Source organism: Euphorbia lathyris, chromosome 2, assembly GCF_963576675.1.
Source record: "Euphorbia lathyris chromosome 2, ddEupLath1.1, whole genome shotgun sequence".
In the NCBI taxonomy this organism is placed as follows: Eukaryota; Viridiplantae; Streptophyta; class Magnoliopsida; order Malpighiales; family Euphorbiaceae; genus Euphorbia; species Euphorbia lathyris.
This window is the reverse complement of record NC_088911.1, coordinates 92992675-93017981: the sequence shown is the minus strand read 5'-3', so window position 1 is coordinate 93017981 and position 25307 is coordinate 92992675.

The window sequence follows — 25307 nt, the reverse complement described above, 5'->3', positions numbered from 1 at the left end:
GAGCCTGAGATGCGTGGAGAAATCAAAACTCTGGTATATAGACAGTGCATGCTCGAGGCACATGACTGGTGATGAAACTCAGTTTATCACACTAGAGCTTAAACGAGGTTGAAGTGTAAGCTTTGGAGACAATAAGAAGGGTAAGATAGTCGGCTCAGGTACTATCGGAGGTAACCCAACCATTGAGTCAGTCTCCTTAGTTAAAGGTCTCAAATACAATCTGCTGAGTGTAGCTCAGCTTTGCAAGAGCGGCAGAAAGGTTGTATTTGATGATACTCAGTGTCAATACTCGATGGAAAAACAAACGAATTGATCTTAACTGCCCCTCGTGTAGACAATGTATACATGCTGAGCTTAGAAAAACAGTTTTCTAAAAATATATGCTTAGTGTCTAAAGAGGATAACTCCCGGCTATGGCATAGAAGACTTGGTCATGTAAGCATGGACCTTCTTGCCAAATTAGCTAGAAAGCAACTAGTTGAGGGATTGCCCAAACTTAAATTTGAAAAAGATCAATTGTGTAATGCTTGTCAGCAAGGTAAACAAACTAAGAAGTCATTTCAAAGTAAAAATATCATCTCAACCAAGAGACCATTAGAATTACTACACTTGGATCTTTTCGGACCTATCCAGCCACTCAGTTTGGGAGGTAAGAAATTTTCCTTGGTCATTGTAGACGATTTCTCTCGGTACACTTGGATCATCTTGCTGAGTAGCAAGGATGAAACATTTGAGATGTTCACCACATTGATTAAAAAGCTTGAAAATGACAAAGACCTAAGAGTAGCTCATATTAGAAGTGACAATGGTGGAGAATTCAAAAACCAACAGTTTGATGAATTCTGTGAAACCAGTGGTATTGACCATAATTTCTCTGCTCCTAGAACACCTCAACAAAATGAGGTTGTTGAAAGGAAGAACAGAACAATTGTCGAAATAGCTAGGACAATGTTGAGTGAAAATAGGCTTCCAAAGTACTTCTGGGGTGAAGTTGTCCACACAGCATGCTACATTCTCAATAGGGCCTTAGTTAGACCTATTCTTAAGAAAACCCCATATGAACTTTGGAAAGGACGAAAGCCCAACATTGGCTACTTTCGTGCCTTTGGGTGTAAATGTTTTATACTCAACACAAAAGATAATCTTGCAAAATTTGATGCCAAAGCTGACGAAGTGATCTTTTTAGGGTACTTAACTAACAGCAAAGCATATAGGGTATATAATAAACGAACTCAGGTTGTAGAAGAGTCTGTCCATGTCGAGTTCGATGAAGCTGACCCTGCAGGAAAGTCAACTCAGCTCATTGAAGATGAACCAAGCTCAGCTTCCGCTGATTACAATGGAACCTCTGAGTCATCAATACAAGGGATGACCAAAGGTAAGCAAGGGATTGAAATAACCTTTGTTGTCCAATCTATTCCTGTAGAGATTGTAGAAACACCTGTTCCAAACAACTCAACATTGCCCAAAGAAATAAAAATTCCAAGAGGACATTCGGAGAAGTCCATTCTTGATGCTGCTGACAACAAGCTGATGACAAGAGATCAGTTTAGGAAGTACCTCAGCAATGTTGCCTTCGTCTCAATGCATGAACCAAAGAATTTTGCCGATGCTGAGCACGATGAATATTGGATCAATGCTATGCAAGAAGAGCTTGATCAATTTACAAGAAATGAGGTATGTGATTTAGTACCTAAACCTAGGAATCAAAAGACCATAGGAACTAAGTGGGTCTTTAGAAACAAATTAGACGAGCAAGGCAACGTAGTCAGAAATAAAGCCCGACTTGTAGCCCAAGGCTATAGTCAGCAAGAGGGAATTGACTACGGTGAAACCTTTGCACCCGTTGCTAGGTTAGAAGCTATACGAATATTGTGTGCCTATGCTAGTTTTATGAACTTCAAATTATATCAAATGGATATTAAGAGTGCATTTCTTAATGGCTTTATAAACAAAGAGGTATATGTTAGTCAGCCTCTAGGGTTTGAAGATCCAAAATTTCCAAACCACGTTTATAAACTCAAGAAGGCCCTATATGGGCTAAAGCAAGCTCCAAGAGCTTGGTATGAAAGGTTGACCAACTTCCTGCTGACCAGGAATTATGTCAGAGGCAAAGCTGACACAACCTTGTTCATTAAGAAAAAGGGTAAAAATACCCTACTTGCACAAATTTACATAGATGACATAATTTTTGGTGCTACTGATGATTCTATGTGCAAAGAGTTTAGTAAACAGATGCAAATTGAGTTCGAAATGTCTATGATGGGCGAACTCAACTTCTTCCTTGGACTTCAAATCAAGCAAGGTAAGAATGGAATCTTCATTAGTCAGTCTAAGTACGCCAAAGAAATGCTAAAGAAGTTTGATATGGAAGAATCTAAACCTATATCAACCCCAATGGGTACTGACACTGTTCTTTGTGCTGACGAGAAAGGTAAGTCAGTAGACAGTAAGTTATATCGAGGTATGATAGGCTCTCTACTTTATCTTACTACCAGTAGACCTGATATTCAGTACTCAGTATGTTATTGCGCAAGATATCAAGCTGACCCCAGGGAATCTCACTTAATAGCTGTAAAAAGAATTTTCAGATATTTGTAGAGCTCAGTTAATGCAGGTTTATGGTATCCAAATACAAGTGAATTCACACTAATTAGATATACTGATGCTGACTATGGGCGAGATAAGCTAGAACGAAAAAGCACTTCAGGAGGATGTCATTTCCTAGGAAGCTGTTTGGTTTCGTGGTTTAGTAAGAAACAGTCATCAGTGGCCTTGTCAACAACTGAAGCTGAGTACATTGCAGCTGGAAGCTGTGTGGCCCAAGTCCTATGGATTAAGCAACAGCTTGAGGATTATGGCGTCAAAACAGAAACAATAGAAGTCAAATGTGACAACAAGAGTGCCATTGACTTATCTAAGAATCCAACTCAACACAGCAGGATGAAGCATGTCAGCATAAGGCATCACTTCATCAGAGATCATGTACTCAAGGGTGAGATCAAGCTGACCTACGTATCAACAAATGAACAGCTTGTGGATATCTTTACGAAGCCCTTAGCTCGTGAGCAATTTAACATACTAAGGGAAGCTATCGGTATGTCTAATCCTCTTCAAATAATTCTATGTGCTAAATTGAATGTTGAGTGATTACCATGCTGAGTGATTTGTGATAATTTAGTAACTGTTGCATGCTGAGTTAAAAATGACATGAAATCACCCTAAGCTGAGTAGACATACATACTGAGTGATTTTCCTAAGCTGAGTTACTAAGTCCACAAACAACTATCCTACGTAAAACTGACTACTCAGAATCACAAACGTTTGATACTCTTAATACTGAGTAAAACCCATTTAAAACATTAAATGCTAGCACACGCATTAATAGTCACCTAGGATAATGTAAGCAATAATGAGAAAACACATGCGTCGAACGTGTCATAAATGCCAGAATCTCTGTCGGTTGATAATCTCGAGGTTAAACGGCTAGTTCAACGAATAGGATTAATTAGCACCTCTATAAATAGTGGAAGTATCCCCACTTATCACTCTTTACACTCGAAATCCTTGGCATTCAAATCTTTCTCTCTGAATCCCAAAATCCTCTCAAAGAATTCATAATCATGACGAAATCCCAAAATCCTTCCAGTAGTGGTAACAACGATGACCACACCGACGCAAACCCTAAGCCTCCTCCTCAACAAGGTCAGCATGACCAAACTCCAAACAAGAACCCTAAAACTGACCTCGCAACCTCTTCAAAGAAAAAGAAGAAGGACAAGCAGCCGAATGAGAAATTCTTCGTTAAGGTGTACCCAAGTGTCAAGAATCATGAGGTTCTCAGATGTCGATGGTTCTCTCCAAGCTTCATAACACATGAGCAACCATTCTGTGAATGGATTGCGAAAAACGAATGGGGTGGACTCTTTTTGCTTGCTGGAAGAACCTATCCTAGGTTAGTACGTGAATTTTACTCCAACCTCTGTGTTGATGGAAGTGATGCTGACCATCTAGTAACTCACGTTAAAGGTAAGAAGCTCACCATTACCCCTTCCTATCTCGCAACCTTACTAAACCTTCCAAACACCGGAACGGAATTCAGGACCACTAAGGAAAATCTTGACCACACTGTATCATTCTGTAAACTAGAAAGTCACAAAGGGGAAATACCAGTACATGTATGGGTCAAAACCAAAAGATGGCTCACTATCTCCTCACTAACTTCATCTTTCCAAAAATCAACTCAGCATCATCCGCTTCAAATTTCGAGCAGTGCTTCATTTGGCAGATGCTGACCTACAGCCCTCTCAACATGCCCGTATTTCTGGTAGGAGCACTCCAACGGAATACTATCAAGCTCAGGTTGGGTTCTCTTATTACCAGAATCCTTAAAGATCACCAAATCGACTTGATAAATGAAACAGAAACCATAGGAACTGAAATTACGGCTGCATTGTTGTTTGGGTTAGTATATGACCAACCTATCATGCCCAAGAAGGGAAAAGGGGTCATCGAGGAAGCTCAGGGGGAAGCTCAGGAGGAAGCTGATGATGAGCAACCTCAGGAAGAAAATATCGATGTAGCCGAAGCTGCTGTCCAAACCAAGCGAGACAAGAAACGCAAAGCAATCCAAACCAGCTCAAAGGATGTTGATGCTGTCCCCAAGAAAATTCGGGTTGTCTCAAAGGGGAAGAAAGTTGATGCTAATCAGGGTAAGTCAGCAGAGAAAAGAAAGAGGCAAGATGAGCCTGATGAACTGGAAAGTGAGGAAACCCCTCTGAAGAAGAAGAAGAGAACTTTTGAGCTGAGTCCAGTTGAAGTTGTCCCTCTTGGCTTTGCTGTTCCTGATGATTCTCACTTCATCAGAAGCCAAGAGATTAACCTTGAGCAAATTCCTACTGATCAAGAAGCAGAAGAACAAAGCGACAATGAAGGTCAGCATGATCATGATAAGGATGTTGAGCAACATCAAGAAGCTTATGCTGAGCAAGAACAAACAGAGAATGTTGAGGAAGTTGAAAGTCCAGCTGTACAGAATGAGACAGTTGATGCTGAGCTCCCAGAATAAGAAATGGTCAATGAAGGACTCAACACTGATCTCGGCGTAGAATCATCTCTTGATTCCATTCCTGCTAACCCGTCTCCCCCAAAGACCAAAAAGTTGAAAAGGCTTAAAAAGAAGGCCTATAGATCTCCAGTTATTGACCTCCTGGATGATTCGCCTCTGAGGGATGAAATCACAGACCTTACGGATACTCAATTTAAGTTCTTCTCATCGCATCCTGATCCCTCTACACAGGAAAAACAAGCCTCTGTTACTCATACCGAGCAACATGCCAAGACTCCAGAAAATCCAAACCAAGCCGAGCAAGAGCTCGAAGTCCTAGCTGCTCAAGGAGACAAGCAAGCTAAGGAAAATCCTGCTCAACCTGAGGTGCCTCTCCCTGCACCAACTCAAGTCCATGTTGAGCAGGTAACTATCTCTGCAGATCCACCTCCTTCCCATCCTATTTCGCAGAACATTGAGCAGTCAGCTCCTGCTGCTCATCAACATCAAAGTCCAGCTGCTGACCATACTGGCACTTCTACTCAAGGACAGCACCAAACACCTCCTCAATCAGGTGCTACTAGAATTCTGGCCACTGAGTTAAATCCTGAGGCACAATTTGCCTATCTTCATGCAACTGAGTCTGGACGTCGCATCATTGACTCGGCTCAACATCTTCTCTAGGATTTAAACACTTCTCATGCCGATCTTGCTGGGTCCACAAATGCTGAATCATAAGAGTTTTCGTCTGTCACTCAGCTTCTCAATGAGATTAAGAATCTCAAAGATTTAGTAAGTGTCATGACCTCAGTCCAAACCCAGCAACCCAAGCAAGAATCCTTTGTCAAGCTGACTGAGCTGATATTGATGATGGTGAATCACATGAATTCACTTCAAGGATAGATCAATGCTTTACCTACAGTCAACACGGGCTACGCTACCTCTGCTGAGTTAGATCATTGTTTTACCAAGTTGTCTTCTGAGCTGATTGGTACTCGTGACCTTCTCTCTTCATCTTCCCAATGTACGATGGAAACTGATGTGGTCAAAACCAATACTATCCTCCAAACCACTCAAAGCCTATTTTGACATGTGCGTCACACAAACGCTCAGCGTGACATTTACGACAAGGATGTACTTAGAATGTACCATCAATCTTATGCCCAGCTAGCGGAAGCAATATCTTGGCTAGCTAAGTCACAGGAATACATGCTCAGCATGATTAGCGCATCTATTCGCATCCCTGGTACAGTTCTGGATGATGGAGTCCCAATGCTTGATGGGTTATTTGAAAGCACGGAACGTCTCAAGGCATATTCGATCAAGCTAACTCGTGCTGCTCTTAATGATACCTTCATCCCTCCTCCACCCGATGGTGGCAAAACGGGGGAGAAAGCCCAAGCTGATGGAACTCAGCCTATGGTAGGAGAAACTTCAGGTAGTCAGCAAAAGAGGCAAGCCAAAGACAAAGGCAAAGGGATAGCTCAAGTCAATAGAAAATATATTAGCCTTTAGCTTTAGCTTTAAATTGACTTGTGTATTGGGTGCTGACCATTTATATCATTTTAAGCATCTTCTCATTCATAGTGTTTTATTGTTAAGTGATGCTTACTATTATACTACATGCTGATCTGTCTAAAATTGAACAAACAAATAAATTCAAAATATACTCAGTACACATTAACTCTGATACATCCACACATAAACTCTAATGTATCAAACTGAGTAAACATTGAACTCTTCTGAAAGTTGACCTAGGTTCATCTGAATTAGATCTTAGAAAGTCTAGGATTGAACTAAGTCAGTATAAACATCTAAGTTAAGTTAAGTTAAGAAGGTTTAGAGTTAAATCTTAAAAGGTTTAGAGTTAAGTTAAGACAATATATGCAACCCTTACGGGGGAGTAATTTCAGAAGAATAAAATGTAATTTAATCATGGGGAATTTCGATACTGAGTTCCACAAATTAAATATTTTTCCAACATCAAAATGGGGGAGTTTGTTGAAGCACCTTTCCACAAGATTTTGATTTGACAAAATCATTTAAGTTTAAACCATGATTAAGAGACAATTAAATTTAAGTGCTTTGATTTAATTGTACTAATCCGTTTGTTCAATATTGAGTATAAATGCAAAAGGAAATAAAGATTAAGACAGGACAAAGTCAGCATGAGAACACAACACAAGCTGAGTAAAGAGCAACTCAGCACGCGAGAAGATAAGTCATCTTCGAAACAACAGCTTAAGAATGGAGCTGATCAAAGAAGCTGAGTGGAACGGAACTCATCATAAAAGAAGTCTGCTTCAGAACTAGATCCTACAGAACGAAGCTGACCATGGAAGCTGAGTGGAAAAGAACTCAGTATGAGAATTGGTGACAATCAAAGACAATGATTATTGAAGTGAAGCTGAGTGATCTTCAGGACAGCATGAATGATCCGTTAGCTAAAAGACAAATTCGACAACTGTCTGCACCAATAATAGAAGCCTTGGAATTACGCAAAAGCCAAATTCCGAGGTGCATGGGTCAATTGTTCTTTGCTATAAGACAAACTGCCGCAAGAAGACAAAGCCTGTAGGAAGAAGACAAGCCTGACATCTGAAGAAATCAGAAAACATGATTGGCCTGCACATCTGAAGCTGACCAGAAGCTTGTCCCCCAAAAGAGCCGTTTTGGATTCAACGGACAAATCAAATTCAAATCATTTGATCCTCAAAGTTCAACTATAAAAGGACAAGCAATTTTCTTGGATCATTGCCGAATTACAGAATATACAAGAGAGAAAAATACAAGTTCAAAGCACTCAAAAAACAAGAAAGAAATCTTACACCCACTTTCTATTCCTTGTGTAAATGCTAGATTGATTGTTTTGTAATCATCTAAAGCGTTCTTTATCTGAAAAAGAGCAAGTTGTATCAATTGTAAATTGAGAGTGTTGTGCTGAGTATTTGGTTGTAAATACTCAGTGGTAGAGAAATCTAGGTGCTGGGTTGTAGCACTTAGTAGGAGTTGAGTAGACGAATAGAGGAAGGTACTCTTGCATATTCAACTGCCTTATAAACGGTTTGTGCTCTACCCTTAAAGAGCTCAGTATTGGATTCTAAAAGCCCGGAGGAGTCTGGGGACTGGACGTAGGTAGAGAGGCCGAACCAGGATAAGTCATACTGAGTAACTTCTAACTCTCTCAATATATATATATATATGTGTGTGCATGTGTTGTTTGTCATATTTACTCAGCATATAAACTTTTTAAAGCTGATACTGAGTAAATTAATGTGCTGAGTTGGAAGCTGACCATAAAAGTCTCAATTCCCAACTCGCAAGTGAAACAGTCTTGGTCAACATCCGACCAAAGCTGTCTTACACTAAGATCGGCCAAGCTGAGCAAAAGCTGAGTTAATAAACTCGTTAAAATTATCAAGTCAGCAAGATTAATTAACGAAAAAGTTACATTAGTTCCTAACCCCCCCCCCCCCCCTTGGAACTAATCACACGGGACCAACAGGTTGGAGTTGGGCCACTTAAGAGGTATGGTTTTCTGGACATGGTGGGCTATGCACTACACGTTGCTGAAGAGGTGGACACTCGTGAACTTACAACGAAGTTGTTTCAGGCACCGATTCTGAGAAATGGCTTGCTGCTATAGAAGATGAGATAAAGTCCCTTCATAAGAATCAAACATGGGATTTATTCATACCACCTCAGGGAGAAATATTATTACTTGCAAGTGGGTTCTCAAGATAAAGGAAGGGATATCACTTGCAGAGGGAGTCAAGTATAAGGCTAGAGTTATTGCTAGAGGTTTCAATCAGAGAGAGGTAGTAGATTATAATGAAATATTCTCACTAGTAGTCAGACACACCTCTATTAGAGTGTTGCTAGCTATAGTTACACATCAGGATTTGGAGCTTGAGCAACTTGATGTAAAGACAACCTTTTTACATGGAGATTTGGAGGAAGAGATATACATGACCCAACCAGATGGTTTCCAGATTCCTAGAAATGAGAATTATGTTTGTAAGTTGATGAAGTCCTTGCATGGACTTAAACAGTCTCCTAGGCAGTGGTATAAGAGGTTTGGCACCTACATGATACAGCTGAGCTACACCGGGAGCCCATATGATTGTTGTGTCTATTACAATAAACTGGAAGATGAGTCTTTTATCTATCTAATGTTGTATGTAGATGACATGTTGATAGCTGCAAGGAAGAAGCACGACATTCAGAAGTTGAAGGATCTTCTCAGCGCAGAGTTTGAGATGAAGGATTTGGGTGCAGCTCGGAAAATTCTAGGAATAGAGATTTACAGGGACAAAAGCAAAAGGAAACTTTTTCTGTCATAGAAGGGCTATATTCAGAAGACCCTTTCAAGATTTGGCATGTCTACAGCAAAGCTCATAGATACTCCTAGTGCTGCAAGTGCACATTTGTCTATTGCTTTTGCACCTAAGTCTGCTGAAGAGAAGGAGTACATGTCTCAAGTTCCTTATGCTAGTGCAGTAGGAAGCTTGATTTATGCAATGGTTTGCACTAGACCCGATCTTGCACAGTCTGTTAGTGTTGTTAGCAGGTTTATGGGAGAACCTGGCAAGGAGCATTGACAAGCTGTGAAGAGGATCTTTCGGTACATAAAAGGTACATCTGACGTTGGTCTCCTTTATGGAGGTGATATACAGTGTTTGGTGACAGGTTTTCCAGACTCTGATTTTGCTGGAGATGTTAACAATAGAAGATCTATGACTGGTTATGTTTTCACTCTTGGCGGTTCAGTTGTTAGTTGGAAAGCTACTTTGCAGCCTATAGTGACTTTGTCTACTACGGAAGCAGAGTATATGACACTAACTGAAGCTGCTAAGGAGGGGATTTGGTTTAAAGGACTGATTAGTGATCTTGGTCTACATCATGATCAGGCTACAGTGTATTATGACAATTTGAGTGCAAACCGTTTAGCCAAGGATCAGGTTCATCATGAGAGGACAAAGCATATAGATGTGAGGTATCATTTTATGAGAAATGAGAAGAGGGTAAAGGTGAAGAAAGTTGGCACTACCGACAATCCTGCTGACATGTTTACCAAGCCCGTTCCACAGAGTAAGTTTCAACACTGTTTAGACTTGCTAAACATCAAAGATTACTAGTTGCCTGTGGGCAACTCTGAGGTAGAGGGAGAAGTTTGTTCATCTGGCACTGTCATGGGTGCATCTGTTATGTTTTCAGGAGGATTCAAGTCAAGGTGGAGATTTTTCGTAATGCCTTGAATCAGTATATCTTGTTTCCTATTCGGAGTAATATTGTGTTTCAGATTTCTACTTGGATTCGGAATCGTGGGGACATTATGGGACTATAGGTTCCTAGTTGGATTAGGATCATGGGTTCCTTGTAGGATTAGGATCATGGGTTCCAAGTAGGATTAGGTTAGATTGGGTATTATCAGTGTTCTAAAAGTCGTAAGGCGCTAGTCGGGCGGACAAGACCTCAAAAGATTAATCGGGGATTAATCGGATATGTATAATTAAATAAATATTATATAAACACATTTAAAATATAAATTATCACATCTAAAAATAATATTAATAAATATTATCTAAATATTATAAATATTTACTTTAAATAAATAATAAAATATCCATAAATATTCATAAAAAAAATATGTCTACTACCTTCTCCATATTCATCAAATAATTCTTTATTTTCTTCCTCAAAATATTTAATTCGTAATTTAATATATTGAAATTAATTTTATTTAGTGCTATGTAAATTAGTTTTATTATTTTTAGTTGTTGTTGTGATCATTAATTATTTGTATTATTTATTTTTTAGCCGCTTAACCCGATTTTTAGCCGCCTGGCCCGATTTTTAGCCGCCTAACCCGACTTGCCCGTCTAACCCGACTTGCCCGACTAGCCCGACTTGCCCCAATTTACCCCGACTTGAACCGCCTAGGCGGAAATATATCGGACCCCCGACTTAACCCGCCCAGTTATAAAAAATCGATCAGTGTTCTAAATTTCGCTGACTAGTCGGCCGATTAGTCGACGACTTGGCCGACTTTTAGAACACTGGGTATTATAAATACCCCATTATGTAAATCTAATCATATAATCTGTTTTTCTGCCTCCTAATAAATACTATTCTCCTTCTGCCCGTGGACTAGCCAACACAACGTTGGTGAACCAAGTAAATCTGTGTTTTCGATTATTTACTTATTTATCTTTTGTTAATTCCGTACGACAATATTATATAGTTAATAAATTAAAATAATAAAAGAAATAAAAGGAAAAGAAAATGCAAAAGTGGAAAATTAATATATAGTTATTTTTGAAGAAACTCTGAGTTGCTAATTTTGATGTTTCAAGGTATCAAAAAATTGGAATTTTAGCACGAGGACTGGGAATTCTGAAACTATGGATGTTAACAAATTCAGGAACTATTTATGGAGCTAAAACAGACTCGTATTGAGGGAGATATGAATTTTTGAAATTAAGCATAAAACACAAAATGTCCAATTCGTAGACAACTATTTTTATTGCATTTGTTCATTTTCTTGAACTTTCAGTCATGATGTCTATCTTGAATCTATGATTGATTGAACTAGTGTGATTAAGGATGAGTGAAAGTAGGAGATATTATGGGGTCAATGGATGCCCATAAACTCTATAAATAGAACTTGAATTCTTCATTTTTAGGGACCAACAAATCAACAACAATCAACACAACCTAAAAATCAATCTCAAAAATTCTTTTTCAAGCTTTCAAATTGGTTTTCCAATTTTCAAATCTCATTTCTAAGCTATAATTTTTTATTTTCAGTTTCCAAATTTGAACATCCATTTTTCGATTTCTAGTTGGTGCCAAAATTCAATTTCTTAATTCGTTTCTTGAATTCTTCATTACAGCCATTAAATATTGTTTCTGAACATTCAATCTCCATTACCAAGCTTTTAATTGCATTACCCAAGCCCTTAATTTGTTTGAAACTGAACCCACTTTATTCGTCCATTATTGTCTTCTCCATTTTCTTCAAGCTTTCGCTACAAAAAAGGCTTTTAATAATGAGAGAAATTGTTATTAATAGTTCAAATACTCTTAGTAAAATCTTTTAATAAGTGGAAAATCCTCTTATATACCTTTTATTACAAAAATAAGTACATGTTACAGGTTAAATCGATGTGAAGGTTTTAATCTTCAACCAATAAAGATTACAAACTTCTCAAGCTAAACTTGAAGGATGAACAACCCCAATGGGGCGTTTGGTATTATATTAGGATAGAGATAAAGATAAAGGTTGTGATAGAGATAATGATAAATGGTTGGGATAAGGATAAAAATATGATAGTCATGAATTATTATTCAATGTTTGGTATGTGTGATAGGGATAGAGATAAAATAATACATTTTACTATTTTAATCTTATTTAAATTACATAACATTAATTTGAGGGATAAGAAAGATTTTTCCATCTTATTAAAAGCGCATGAGCTTATCTCACCTCCTTATACCATCCCCCTCTTAGGTATAGGATATGAGGGGATAAAACTCATATCTCTCTTTTATCTCCATAACCTATCTCTAAAACAAACATGGGATAACTCATTTCAGTTTTTTATCCCTATCCCCGTGTCTTTATCCCCTCTAACAAATACCCCGCAAATGGATAAATCCAAGCTCTCAATGGAGGCTAAAATATTTGATTTCATAAAAGTTGTATTTCCTTTACAAATTAAGGAGCATATATACCCTTATATAAATCAAGCAAAAGACCAAAATACCTGATTAGGCTACAAGCTCATATTTAGTAGTAAGGATAAAATAGGAAAGACAAATAGAGAGGGTAGGGGTGTAAATAAAGAGAATGACACCACAGTAATAATTAAAGTGGCAAAATAGTAAATAGTGGGTGACAGTCCTTGTCTCCTCTTGAGCAACTTGGCGGAGAATGCAACACAAAAGGACTCACACATCGTGCCATATGACCCACATGTGTGCGAGTCAAATGTTGGATTCTTCAAAGGATTCGCTCCTCATTCACACGACAAGTTGTGTGGCATGTCCAGTGGCACACCGTGCGAATTATGACTCGGTGTGCCAAGCTGCTCCTGATCATTTTCCTTCTCAACTCAATTTGTGGCACGTCGTGTGGCTTGTGGCTCTACAGGCCATGCTGATTCTTCCCCTTCCACGGTCTCAGCTCCTTGTGTTGCATGGTTGGTAGGGATGTCCGCATCATTCTCCCCTTCTTCAAAGGAATTGGACCCTAACTCATTCCTTGTAGTCTCAAAATGTCCATCTAGCTTCCACAAGCTTAAATCCTGCACATTGAAAGAATTAGACATCTTCCCGAGCCAATTAGGGAGAGCGACTTGATAGACGTTGACACTCATCTTCTTAGTAAGTTTACATTGCACGTACCACCTTGGCTTGAACTTGCTACTTGGAGCATGTTGATAGCTCCCTATTTTATAGAGTTTTTAGGATTAATTTAGATTCTTTTAATTAGCTTTTAGTTAAGTTTTTTGTATTAATTTGATAATTTTTAGTTAAATTTAGTATTTTCCATTATTTATGGCATTATCAGTGTTTTTAGGGATTTTCAGGGACTATTCGAGCATTTCCGAACCAGACCAAAGCCCATTGGAGCATTTTTGAACTATTCAGGGACCATTGGAGCACTTTTGGGATTCATCAAGGACCATTAGAGCATCTTTCGGAAGCCCAAGGACCTAAACAGACAAAAGCCGAAGCAAAATCGCCCCAACTGGGACCTGTCTTGTCGAGACAGGCCCTCGTCTCGTCGAGACACTCCTTATCTCGATGAGATGAGGTGGGGAAAGGCGCACCAACGCCTTCCCCTTGCTGAAATCCGCGGATTTGGGCTCTGAAGCCCACTAAAACATTATGTAATTGTCATTTTTACCCTTGTTGCATTAGGGTTTCTCCATAACTCTATAAATACGGAGATACCTCTTGTGTTGAGGGAGAGTCGTCACAATGTAGACAATTAAATTTAGCTTTTAGTTTAGCATTATTTTCCAGCTTTCTAGATTAGATTTATTTCAGTCTTTATTTTTTTTTATTGAAGAACAATTAATGGGAGAAACGCTTGATCTTCTACTTTGTAATTGAATCAGATAAACGAGTTCTAGATTTCTCTCTTGCCCGTTTATCTGTTATTCTTTTTAATTTATTGAAGATATTTTCCATTATTCCTTTACTCCCTATTGCTATGATTGGTTTGTCTATGAACTAATCCCCATCCAATTTGGGTGGGGATGAGATTGATTATATGATTATGCATGATTAGGGACCTAGGGCTTATGTGTTTATTTTTAATTGATCAGATTATACATGCTTAAGGCCTTGAAATTGCTAGGAATAGGATTATTGCTAGAATGAGACTCGATGACAATCAACTAGCCTGTTTTGTATATATGTTTGTGCCTAATGCCTATAACCTAACAAAGATATGATTATAGATAGATAAGAACCTGACCGTGGAATTATCTATGCTGAACTTGTATGATCCCACCTTTCTAGAGACCACTAGGAGTGCGGCTTCGTGACTGGGCTACGGCTTTAGTCTTAATTTCCAAGGAACCTACTGCTTTACATGCCCTAAGTTATATGCATAATCAAGCCGTTAGCTGAATGCATGTGAATAGGTTAGATAAATCTTGATCACATTTGTCTTTCTTATTAGGGTAATTACCGTCAATTATTGGTAAAACATAAGTCTGAACTCTCTAGACCCATACATATGATTTAATCAAAGGATTTCGCATCATATATTGTGCCATCCGTTAATCCACCTTCTACCTTGTTAATTGTTCACTTTATTTTACTTTATTGCTTTCAATTCATTTAGTTAATTATTCAAAACCCAAACTATTATTCAACCCTCTAAATAATTAGATCAACCTAAGTAGATTCACTAATTATAACGAATAGTCCTTGTGGTTCGATCTCGTGCTTAGCACATTACTACTTGTTGCGATAGAATACACTTGTCCTATTAACTGCCATATATTTTACGAGCATCAAGTTTTTGGCACCGTTTCCCGAGACACTGTTCATCTCGCCGAGACACCCAAAAAACCAAAAAAAAAACTGTTTGTTTAAAAAAAATTTAATTTTTTTCCCCGCCTCGGCGAGACACTGCTCATCTCACCGAGACGGACTAAAAAAACAAAAACAAAATTATTGTCTATTCTTATATTGTTTTCTTTTTTTTTTCTAATGGCAGGACCTTATCAGCGAAACACTCGCAAACGCCAGATTGATTTCTAGGATTTCCGTTTGGATTTCAACAGTTTCGCATCGGACATTCGGGGTTGGATGGACCGCCACCGCTGATGGAGTTTTTCTATCCTGTTTCTTTTTATTCATTTTTGGAAGTAAATGCATGTGTAAGTGTGGGGATGAGGTAATAGGATAGAATGATTTTTGATTCTTGCCATTTGCATGTTTTTAATTTTTTAATTTTTCTACATTAGGTTGCATGTTTATTATGTTTTTGTTTTAATTTTAGGATTTTATACTTTATGTTTCTGTTTGCTTTTTTAGGAATAAAAAGAATCCTAGGCAGTTGAATTTGATACATTTAGCTATCCCGACAATACAGTTGAAAATGCGCTTAAAAATTTGCACATTCTAAATGAAATTTATGCATGCGAAAAATCTTGAACAACGTTTGAGTCTCCAAAGAGTATTATTTGCCTAAAATTGACATGGAACGGAACGTTAGTTGAAGCTAGGATTGATACAAATAACCCCTAAATTGTGAGTTAGAGCCATAAAGATCAATAATTTAGACTCATAATTAGGAACAATTGATCGCTTAGGTGTGAGATTACATTTATTGTCTTTGTGCTCACAGGAATTGCATCTAATACTGGTTGAATTTTGTGTTTCTATTAAACTTGAAATGATTAGGCAACCTAGGTATACCCTTTGTGAATTTAGCATATTCTTTGTTTAGCCAAAATCTCTTAACAATTCCACTAGATAAGCCCCTTTGAGCCTATATTTACCCTTTCTTTGATCACCCTGTTACAAACCTTAGCCTTTTTAAATACCCTTTCTCACCCAAGTTAATTGACTCGATTTAGTTCTGATAAATCCTTAGACACACCTAACCTTCAAATTTCCGTTAGCAATCATTGAAATGTTATAATTTTAATAGAAGAAGCAACCTTTACCCATTTGAATTTCACTTTTTTTCCCCTCCATTCAAAAGAAAAAAAAATGGTTGAAAACCAGAAAACCAAAAGAATAAACTATAGAGGAAAGGATAAAAGACGTGCTTATATTTTAGTTGCTTCCCAAATGATTCACTGAATCACAAAAACAACCATGAGCTTACACTTCCTTACACATAGCGGAAAACGTGTCCCTTTTGCAAAAATCTCAACTAGTCGAGTCATTTAACTTTTTGCCTATAAATTCCCTTTTTCCTACCCGAACCTTTAGCCCACGTTACAACCCTTTAAAGACATATGATCTTGTTTAATTTTAACGCATTAATTTTGACCGTATGGATGATGCAATCCCAATGTGACCACATTGTGCAATAAAATGTAGAGCGTTTACAGATAAAGCTTTTACACCTAAAGACTTTAGCGTTAGAGTGACCACTTGTGAGCTATCAATTTTAGTACTATTCTTTCGTTTTCATGAAGTGTTGATCGATAAAACCAATTAATCAGTTTTGGAGACTCATCTGAGGTTCATTATGTTTTTAATTATAAAATGAGTAGTCTGAACTGTTGTGGATAATAAAGTGTAGTAGATTCTTATTTTTGTACGAGACCTATTTGTTGATTTTTCTCTGTTTTGGATTCTGTCTTACTTGAGGACAAGCAAGATTCAAGTGTGGGGAGGTTGATAGCTCCCTATTTTATAGACTTTTAGGATGAATTTAGATTGTTTTAATTAGCTTTTAGTTAAATTTTTGTATTAATTTGATAGTTTTTAGTTAAATTTAGTATTTTCCATTATTTATAGCATTATCAGTTGGAGGTTGATAGCTCCCTATTTTATAGACTTTTAGGATTAATTTAGATTGTTTTAATTAGCTTTTAGTTAAGTTTTTGTATTAATTTGATAGTTTTTAGTTAAATTTAGTATTTTCCATTATTTATAGCATTATCAGTGTTTTCAGGGATTTCCAGGGACTATTCGAGCATTTTCGAACCAGACCAAAGCCCATTGGAGCATTTTCGGACTATTCAGGGATCATCTGAGCACTTTTGGGATTCATTAGAGACCATTAGAGCATCTTTCGGAAGCCCAGGGACCTAAACAGACAAAAGCCGGAGCAAAATCGCCTCAACTGGGACCTATCTTGTCGAGACATTACCTGTCTCGTCGAGACAGGCCCTCGTCTCATCGAGACACTCCTTGTCTCGACGAGACGAGGCGGGGAAAGGCGCACCAGCGCCTTCCCCTTGTTGAAATCCGTGGATTTGGACTCTAAAACCCACTAAAACATTATGTAATTGTCATTTTTACCCTTGTTGCATTAGGGTTTCTCCCTAACTCTATAAATAGGGAGATATCTCTTGTGTTGAGGGAGAGCCGTCACAATGTAGACAATTAAATTTAGCTTTTAGTTTAGCTTTATTTTCCAGCTTTCTAGATTAGATTTATTTCAGTCTTTATTTCTTTTATTGAAGAACAATTAATGGGAGAAGCGCTTGATCTTCTACTTTGTAATTGAATCAGACAAACGGGTTCTAGATTTCTCTCTTTCCCTTTTATCTGTTATTCTCTTTATAATTTATTGAAGATGTTTTCCATTATTCCTTTACTCCCTATTGCGATGATTGGTTTGTCTATGAACTAATCCCCATCCAATTTGGGATGGGGATGAGATTGATTATATGATTATGTATGATTAGGGACCTAGGGCTTATTGCTAGAATGAGACTCGATGACGATCAACTAGCCTGTTTTGTATATATGTTTGTGCCTAATGCCTATAACCTGACAAAGATATGATTATAGATAGATAAGAACCTGACCATGGAATTATCTATGCTGAACTTGTATGATCCCACCTCGCTAGAGACCACTAGGAGTGCTACTTCGCGACTGAGCTACGACTTTAGTCTTAATTGCCAAGGAACCTACTGTTTTACGTGCCCTAAGTTATATGCCTAATCAAGCCGTTAGCTGAATGCATGTGAATAGGTTAGATAAATCTTGATCAAATTTCTCTTTCTTATTAGGATAATTACTGTCAATTATTGGTAAAACGTAATTTTGAACTCTCTAAACCCATACATAGGATTTAATCAAAGGATTCCTCATCCTAGATTGTGCCATCCGTTAATCCACCTTCTACCCTATTAATTGTTCACTTTATTTTACTTTATTGATTTCAATTCATATAGTTAATTATTCAAAACCCAAACTATTATTCAACCCTCTAAATAATTAGATCAACCTAAGTAGATTCACTAATTATAACGAATAGTCCTTGTGGTTCGATCTCATGCTTAGCACATTACTACTTGTTGCGATAGGATACACTTGTCCTATTAACTGCCATATATTTTGCGAGCATCATATGTACAAGTCTTTCATTACTCAAGTGAATCATCACCTCGTCAACTACCTCAAATTGAAGATCCCTTCGGTGTTCATCCACTTAAGCCTTGACCTTATTATTCTTCTCTTCTATACTTCGCCTTACCACTTGATGCATTTGATGGTAGTTAGTAGCAAGGTGTTGGGCAGCCCCACTCTTCTTTCACCCCTTTGGAATGTCTCTGAGATCAACTGGATGATTAGGCACCTTCGTGTATACAATCCCAAAATGACTCTTTCCTGTAGGGTCACTCACGGTGAAGTTGTATGCAAATTCCGCTTCGGCAAGTACACAATCCCACATATTGCCGAGTAAAAGACTCATCTACGGTGTAAAAGACTCCTTTATTTTTTTTTAGTCAGTCTTGGTGTTTGTTTTTTTAGTCACTTGGAAACTTTACATGTCAAGTAGTTGAATTGAAATCCAGAGTAAAATACTCATTTACGGTGTCTTGACTCCTTAAGATGATACGTGATAAGAATAAATAATAACAGTCAAAATACATACTAACATGCAAAATATAGATAATAAATGTATACCTGATCGTAGTTAACTTTCATTGTGAACCTTCATCCAAACTGTATTGAGGGCTCCGGTGGAGGAGTTACCCATTCCTTTGATTGGGCAAGTTCACTCTCCACTCTACATGTAGTTATGTTGCCAAAGTGTAGGACATTCTTTGTCCATGCAACAACGAACTTTTCCTTATGAACTAATGATGCTCGTAAAATATATAGCAGTTAATAGGACAAGTGTATCATATCGCAACAAGTAATAAAGTGCTAAGCACGAGATCGAACCACAAAGACTATTTGTTATAACTAGTAAATCTACCTAGAGTGATCTAATTGTTTAGAGGGTTGGATAAATGTTTGGGTTTTTGTTTAACTAATTCAATGAATTAAAGCAATAAAGATAACAAAATAAAGGGAACAATTGACATGGTAGAAGGTGAATTAATGGATGGCACAACCTAGGCTGAGGAATCCTTTGATTGAATCCTATGTATGGGTTTAGAGAGTTCAGATTTATGTTTTACCAATGATTGAAGGTAATTGTCCTAAGTGAAAGACTAATGTGATCAGTATTGTCCTTTGTTAGGCATGAAATTGACTTAGTTTAACATAATATTTATATGAGAATTTGGGTGTTTTTACATTATATTGCAAGATAAAAGGACTGATTAATGTCTTTTTGTAGATAAGCATGGATAAAAGCCAAACTAGCTGGAAACAGCTTGTTTCGCAACTGCCAAGGAGGAGTGGAGCCTTTCTATGATCCAGCGGTTAAATGCCGGATACTCGATGATGGATAGCGACAGATCAGAGCTGGCAGAAGCAGAGGCAGTAGGTGGAAAAGTGTTCAGGTGGCATTTCCTAAAAGCAACAAGAGACAAGAAGTTTCGACCCTTGAGTGTTCAAGGGTCAAAAAGATCAATGATTATTTTCTACTTTGTTTTAGTTTTAGTAAAGTGTTGACTTATTTTTTCTGTACTTTTCTTTTGTAAGTGTACGTTCGGGTACCAATTTTGGCCCTATCTTTCTCCTTTAAGTAGATGTAGCAAAGGAAAGATAGGGCATATATGTTGATCATCGGATATTTTATTTTTTAGAATAGAGAAGTCGCTCTTTAAGCTTTAGAATAGAGCTCCAATGGAGTTTCTGAAGGTATCAAGAACTTCTGATTGCTCACTACTCGATATGAGTGAGTAATCCATTTTGAATAGGCACGGCCAGTCCGGGCCGATTATGTAAGTTTTATAACTCTTTCAATGAATGTTTAGTATTTTGCCAATGATGTGTTGATGAGGTTCTTTATTTCTATGCTTCGGCATATATGCATGTGATAGATGAATGTTAGGACACTACTTGCATCTTCACTGATATCTCTATCAATCTCACCACCTCGAAGCAGACATGTTAGATAGTTGTGTCAAAGGTTTTCTTAACGGAAATGCAGCTTTGATCTTAATGCAAGAAAGAAAGTTCCTTTAGGACGCTATTGGTTCTATTAAATCTTAGGAACTTAAGAACACACGAAAGTTGACTTAAGTGGGCATTAAAGCTGATACTTTGACTTCATTGGTAATGTCATAAATTCATTGGAGAGTTGTAAGGTCTTGCACAACCTGTTCGGCAGTGCCTAGCTTGTTCTATCCTTTCTACTGTCTTCTATTTGTCATATCCTTCATAGCTTTAGCACACTTTTGTCTTAACTGTCACACTCAAACAATCAATCCTACTAAGAAGATATCTTTACACACACACTCTGTTCAGCAACGATTTTCTCATATCATTTTGATCTCAATCCCTGTGGATACGATACTTGACTTATCACTTTATTACTTGTATCTAGTACACTTGCTAGAGTCACATCTGAGGACAACAAGTTTTTGGTGCCGTTGCTGGGGATTAAGCAACAAAATTTATCTGAAATTTCTGTGAAACATGGTGTTTTTAATCTGTTTGCTAAGGCGTGCAGGAAACAAAGAAGTTCTCAACCTGTTTATACGTAGAGCTGGACCTCCTGTTTTTCCTATCGATCTCGAATTAGAGAGAACGTGTAGATGAAACCGAGCGGGAGCTCGATGTGCTAGACAGAGAGAAAGACAACGAGAAAGAAGAATGGCTGGAAGGGTGCCACCTGAACAACCAGTTCAACTAAACCAAGAAGAAGAAGGAGAGAATAATAACCCTCTTGTTATGCGAATCAGAGATTATTCGAGGCCAACCATAGAGGGACATTCATCTTGTATCGTGTTGCCCAACGAGGGGAACAACATGTTTGAGGTGAAGGGATCCATGATACAGATGATCCAGGCCTCAGTGCAATTTAATGGGTTTCAATCTGAAGATCCAAACGGGCACATTCAAGAATTCATCACGTTGTGCAACACATTCAGATCAAACAGAGGTGTTTCTGACGACGTAATCAGATTGAAGCTGTTTCCTTTTTCCCTAAGGGATAAAGCGAAGAACTGGCTAAGAAATTTACAGCCAGGGACAATCACAAGTTGGGAAGAGATGGCGCGAGCTTTTCTGATGAAATATTTCCCACCACGACAAGCCATAAAACTGAAAAATGAAGTGTCTTAGTTCATACAAGAAGAGGATGAGTCGCTGGCAGAAGCCTGGGAGAGATACAAAGAGTTGTTGAGAAGGGTGCCAAATCATGGTATCCCTATGTGGATGCAAGTGCAAAATTTCTACAATGGTGTGACCAACATTTACAAAATTCAAATCGAATCCATTGCTAATGGTAATCCAGAAGATCTTGAGCCACAGGCTTTGTATGACCTTATTGAGAAGGTAGTAAGCACGAGTTACAACTGGCACTCAGCCAGAAGTGAAGGGAAGAAGATGGGAAATGATGATGTTGTGTTAAAATTGACAAGTCGGGTAGAACAGCTTGCTAGACAGCTGGGCAAGATAAATGTGTCTTCAATTCACAACGAACCACCATTCAATGACATTTACGATTTTTGTGGAGGTCTTCATTTCAGTATCAACTGTCCCAGAGTTAAGCAGGGAAAGGGCGCACGGGCAGAATGTGATTACGCAGGGTATAATCAGAGGAATCCACCTAACCCGTATTCCAACACGTATAATCCTGCCACAAGAAACCATACGAACTTTGGATGGACAGGCCATCCAAACCAGCAGGAACAACTGAGATATCAACAACAGCAGGGAGGACATTACCAAAGGCAACCTCAGCAGCATTACAAACAACCTGTGCCACCAAAGGAAGATGTAGAGCCAGATATGAAAACAATGATGATGCAGTTCATGAAACAGACACAAGCATCAATAAAAAGTCTGGAAACACAGGTTCACCAGTTAGCTGCATCTACGTCAAAAGGAAAGGGAATAATGCCGAGCAAGACAGAGCCAAATCTAAAGGACGATGTCATGGCAATCACCCTGAGGTTAGGTAAGCAAACTCAACCCATTATTTTGACTGATGTAGATGTTGAATGCACAGGAACGTCCAAAGAAGCTGAAAGGGAGCAGGAACAGGTTGTTCCCAGTGAACATGAAACCAGGAAGACAACCTGTACAAGTAAGCCGGATCAAGAGGAAAGCGAAAGAATGTATAAGCCACCACCGTCGTATGTTCCACCTGTTCCATATCCAACGCGTCTGATCAACAAAAAGCTGGAGGAACAGAATTCTAAAGTGTTGGATACCTTAAGGAAGTTGCACATCAACATTCCTTTCGTAGAAGCACTGGCACAGATGCCGACATACGCCAAATTCCTCAAAGACATCCTGTCGAACAAAAAGAAACTGGAAAAAATTTCCATGATACAACTCAACAGAGACTGTTCATCAATACTCCAAAACAAGCAGCAGCTACCCAAGAAGCTAAAAGATCCAGGGAGTTTTTCTATTCCTTGTTCAATTGGAAAGCTAAATATTGAAAATGCACTATGTGACCTAGGAGCTAGCATAAATCTGATGCCTTATTTTGTATATGCAAAACTTGGATTAGGAGAACCCCAACCTACTCGTATGTTTATTCAATTAGCTGATCGTTCAGTATGCTATCCTAGGGGGGTTGTGGAAGATGTGCTAGTCAAAGTAGGGAAATTTATTTTGCCCATTGATTTCATTATCATGGACATTGATGAAGACTTGCATGTTCCTATCATCCTAGGTAGACCATTCCTAGCCATGGGTAGAGCATTGATAGACGTAGGAGAGGGGCAATTATTCTTAAGGATCAATGGGGAAGAAGTCATCTTTAAGATGAACGAGACAATGAGACGTGCAAATAATAATGATGACACATGCTGTTTCCTGGATGATTTTCAAAGTTTGTCTACTTTACAGGAACAGGACACTCTGGAGAATTTATTGGGAGAAGAGGTGAACATATGCGAAGGAACAGGCTGTTCCATTGAATCCAACCTACCGACACCTCCTTTCGATCCGACTGTTCCTACTCATCAAGAACCACCGGAGATACCAACTGTGCCGGTGTCGAAACCAGAATTGAAACCATTGCATGCACACCTTGAGTATGCTTTCCTTGAACCACCCAGTGGAAGTCCAGTCATCATATCCTCGAAGTTAACTCTTGATCAAAAGGTGCAACTCATGGCCGTCTTGCGAAGAAACAAGGATGCAATCGCATGGAAAATTGATGACATAAAAGGGACCAGTCCAGCAGTCTGTGTTCACAGAATCTTGATGGAAAAGGAGCACAAACCATCTGTCCAGCCGCAACGCAGATTAAATCCCCACATGAAGGAGGTTGTGTGAAAAGAAGTGATCAAGCTTCTTGATGCTGGCATTATTTACCCAATCTCTGATAGTGTGTGGACCAGCCCTGTTCACGTTATGCCGAAGAAGGGAGGAACGACCGTAGTTCTCAACGAGAAAGACGAGTTGGTGCCCACAAGAACAATAACTGGATGGCGAGTTTGTGTTGATTACAGAAAGCTCAACGAAGCCACGAGGAAGGATCATTTCCCTTTGCCCTTCATTGATCAGATGTTAGAGCGGTTAGTAGGATATGCCTTCTATTTTTTTCTCGACGGTTATTCAGGATACAACCAGATCGCAATTCATAGTGAGGATCAAGAGAAGACAACGTTCACATGTCCGTATGGGACTTATGCTTACAGAAGAATGCTGTTCGGGTTGTGCAACGCTCCAGCCACTTTCCAAAGGTGTATGATGTCCATTTTTCATGACATGGTGGAACGGACCGTAGAAATATTCATGGATGACTTCTCGGTTTATTGAAACTCATTTGATAGCTGTCTAAACAACTTCGAAGCCGTGCTTGTGCAATGCAAGGAGACCCACTTGGTCTTGAACTGGGAGAAGTGCCACTTCATGGTCACTGGAGGAATTGTCCTCGGGCATAAAATTTTAGAAAAAGGGATGGAAGTGGACAAAGAGAAGGTGGAAGTAATCGAAAAGCTGGCTATTCCGGCCAATGTAAAAGATGTGCGAAGTTTTCTAGGACACGCAGGGTTTTACCGCAGGTTTATTAAGGATTTTTCAAAGATTGCACTTCCCTTGTCTGCCTTACTTCACAAGGAAGCCGAATTTTCCTTTGACGCAAGCTGTTGGAAGGCGTTTGAACTTTTAAAGAGCAAGCTGATCAATTCACCCATACTGGCAGGACCTGACTGGGAGCAACCTTTTGAGATGATGTGCGACGCAAGCGATAATTGTGTGGGGGCCGTCCTTGGACAAAGGATAGAGAAAAAGTTTAGGCCAATTTACTATGCAAGCAAGACGCTAAACGATGCCCAACAGAATTACACAACTACAGAGAAGGAGCTTATAGCTCCCATTTATATAGGGTTTTTAGGATTGTTTTAGTTCGTTTTTGCTTTATTTCCATTCAATTTCAGTATCATTTTGCTATCTATTAGTTAAAAGGAATCATTTCCGTTATTTATGGCATTTTCTGTATTCTCAGGTGTTTTTAGGACGTTTTGAGCATTTCCGGACAGTTCAAGGACCACCAGAACAAATGCTGGAAGCAGGGACCGAAACAGATGCATCCAAGAGGGGTTTGCGGACTTCTCAACACCTGTCTCGCCGAGACAGTGTCTGTCTCGTCGAGACAGGCCCTCGTCTCGCCGAGACACAACCTGTCTCGCCGAGACGAGGCGGCCCGATGGTTCCCAAAGGGAACCATCACGTGGTG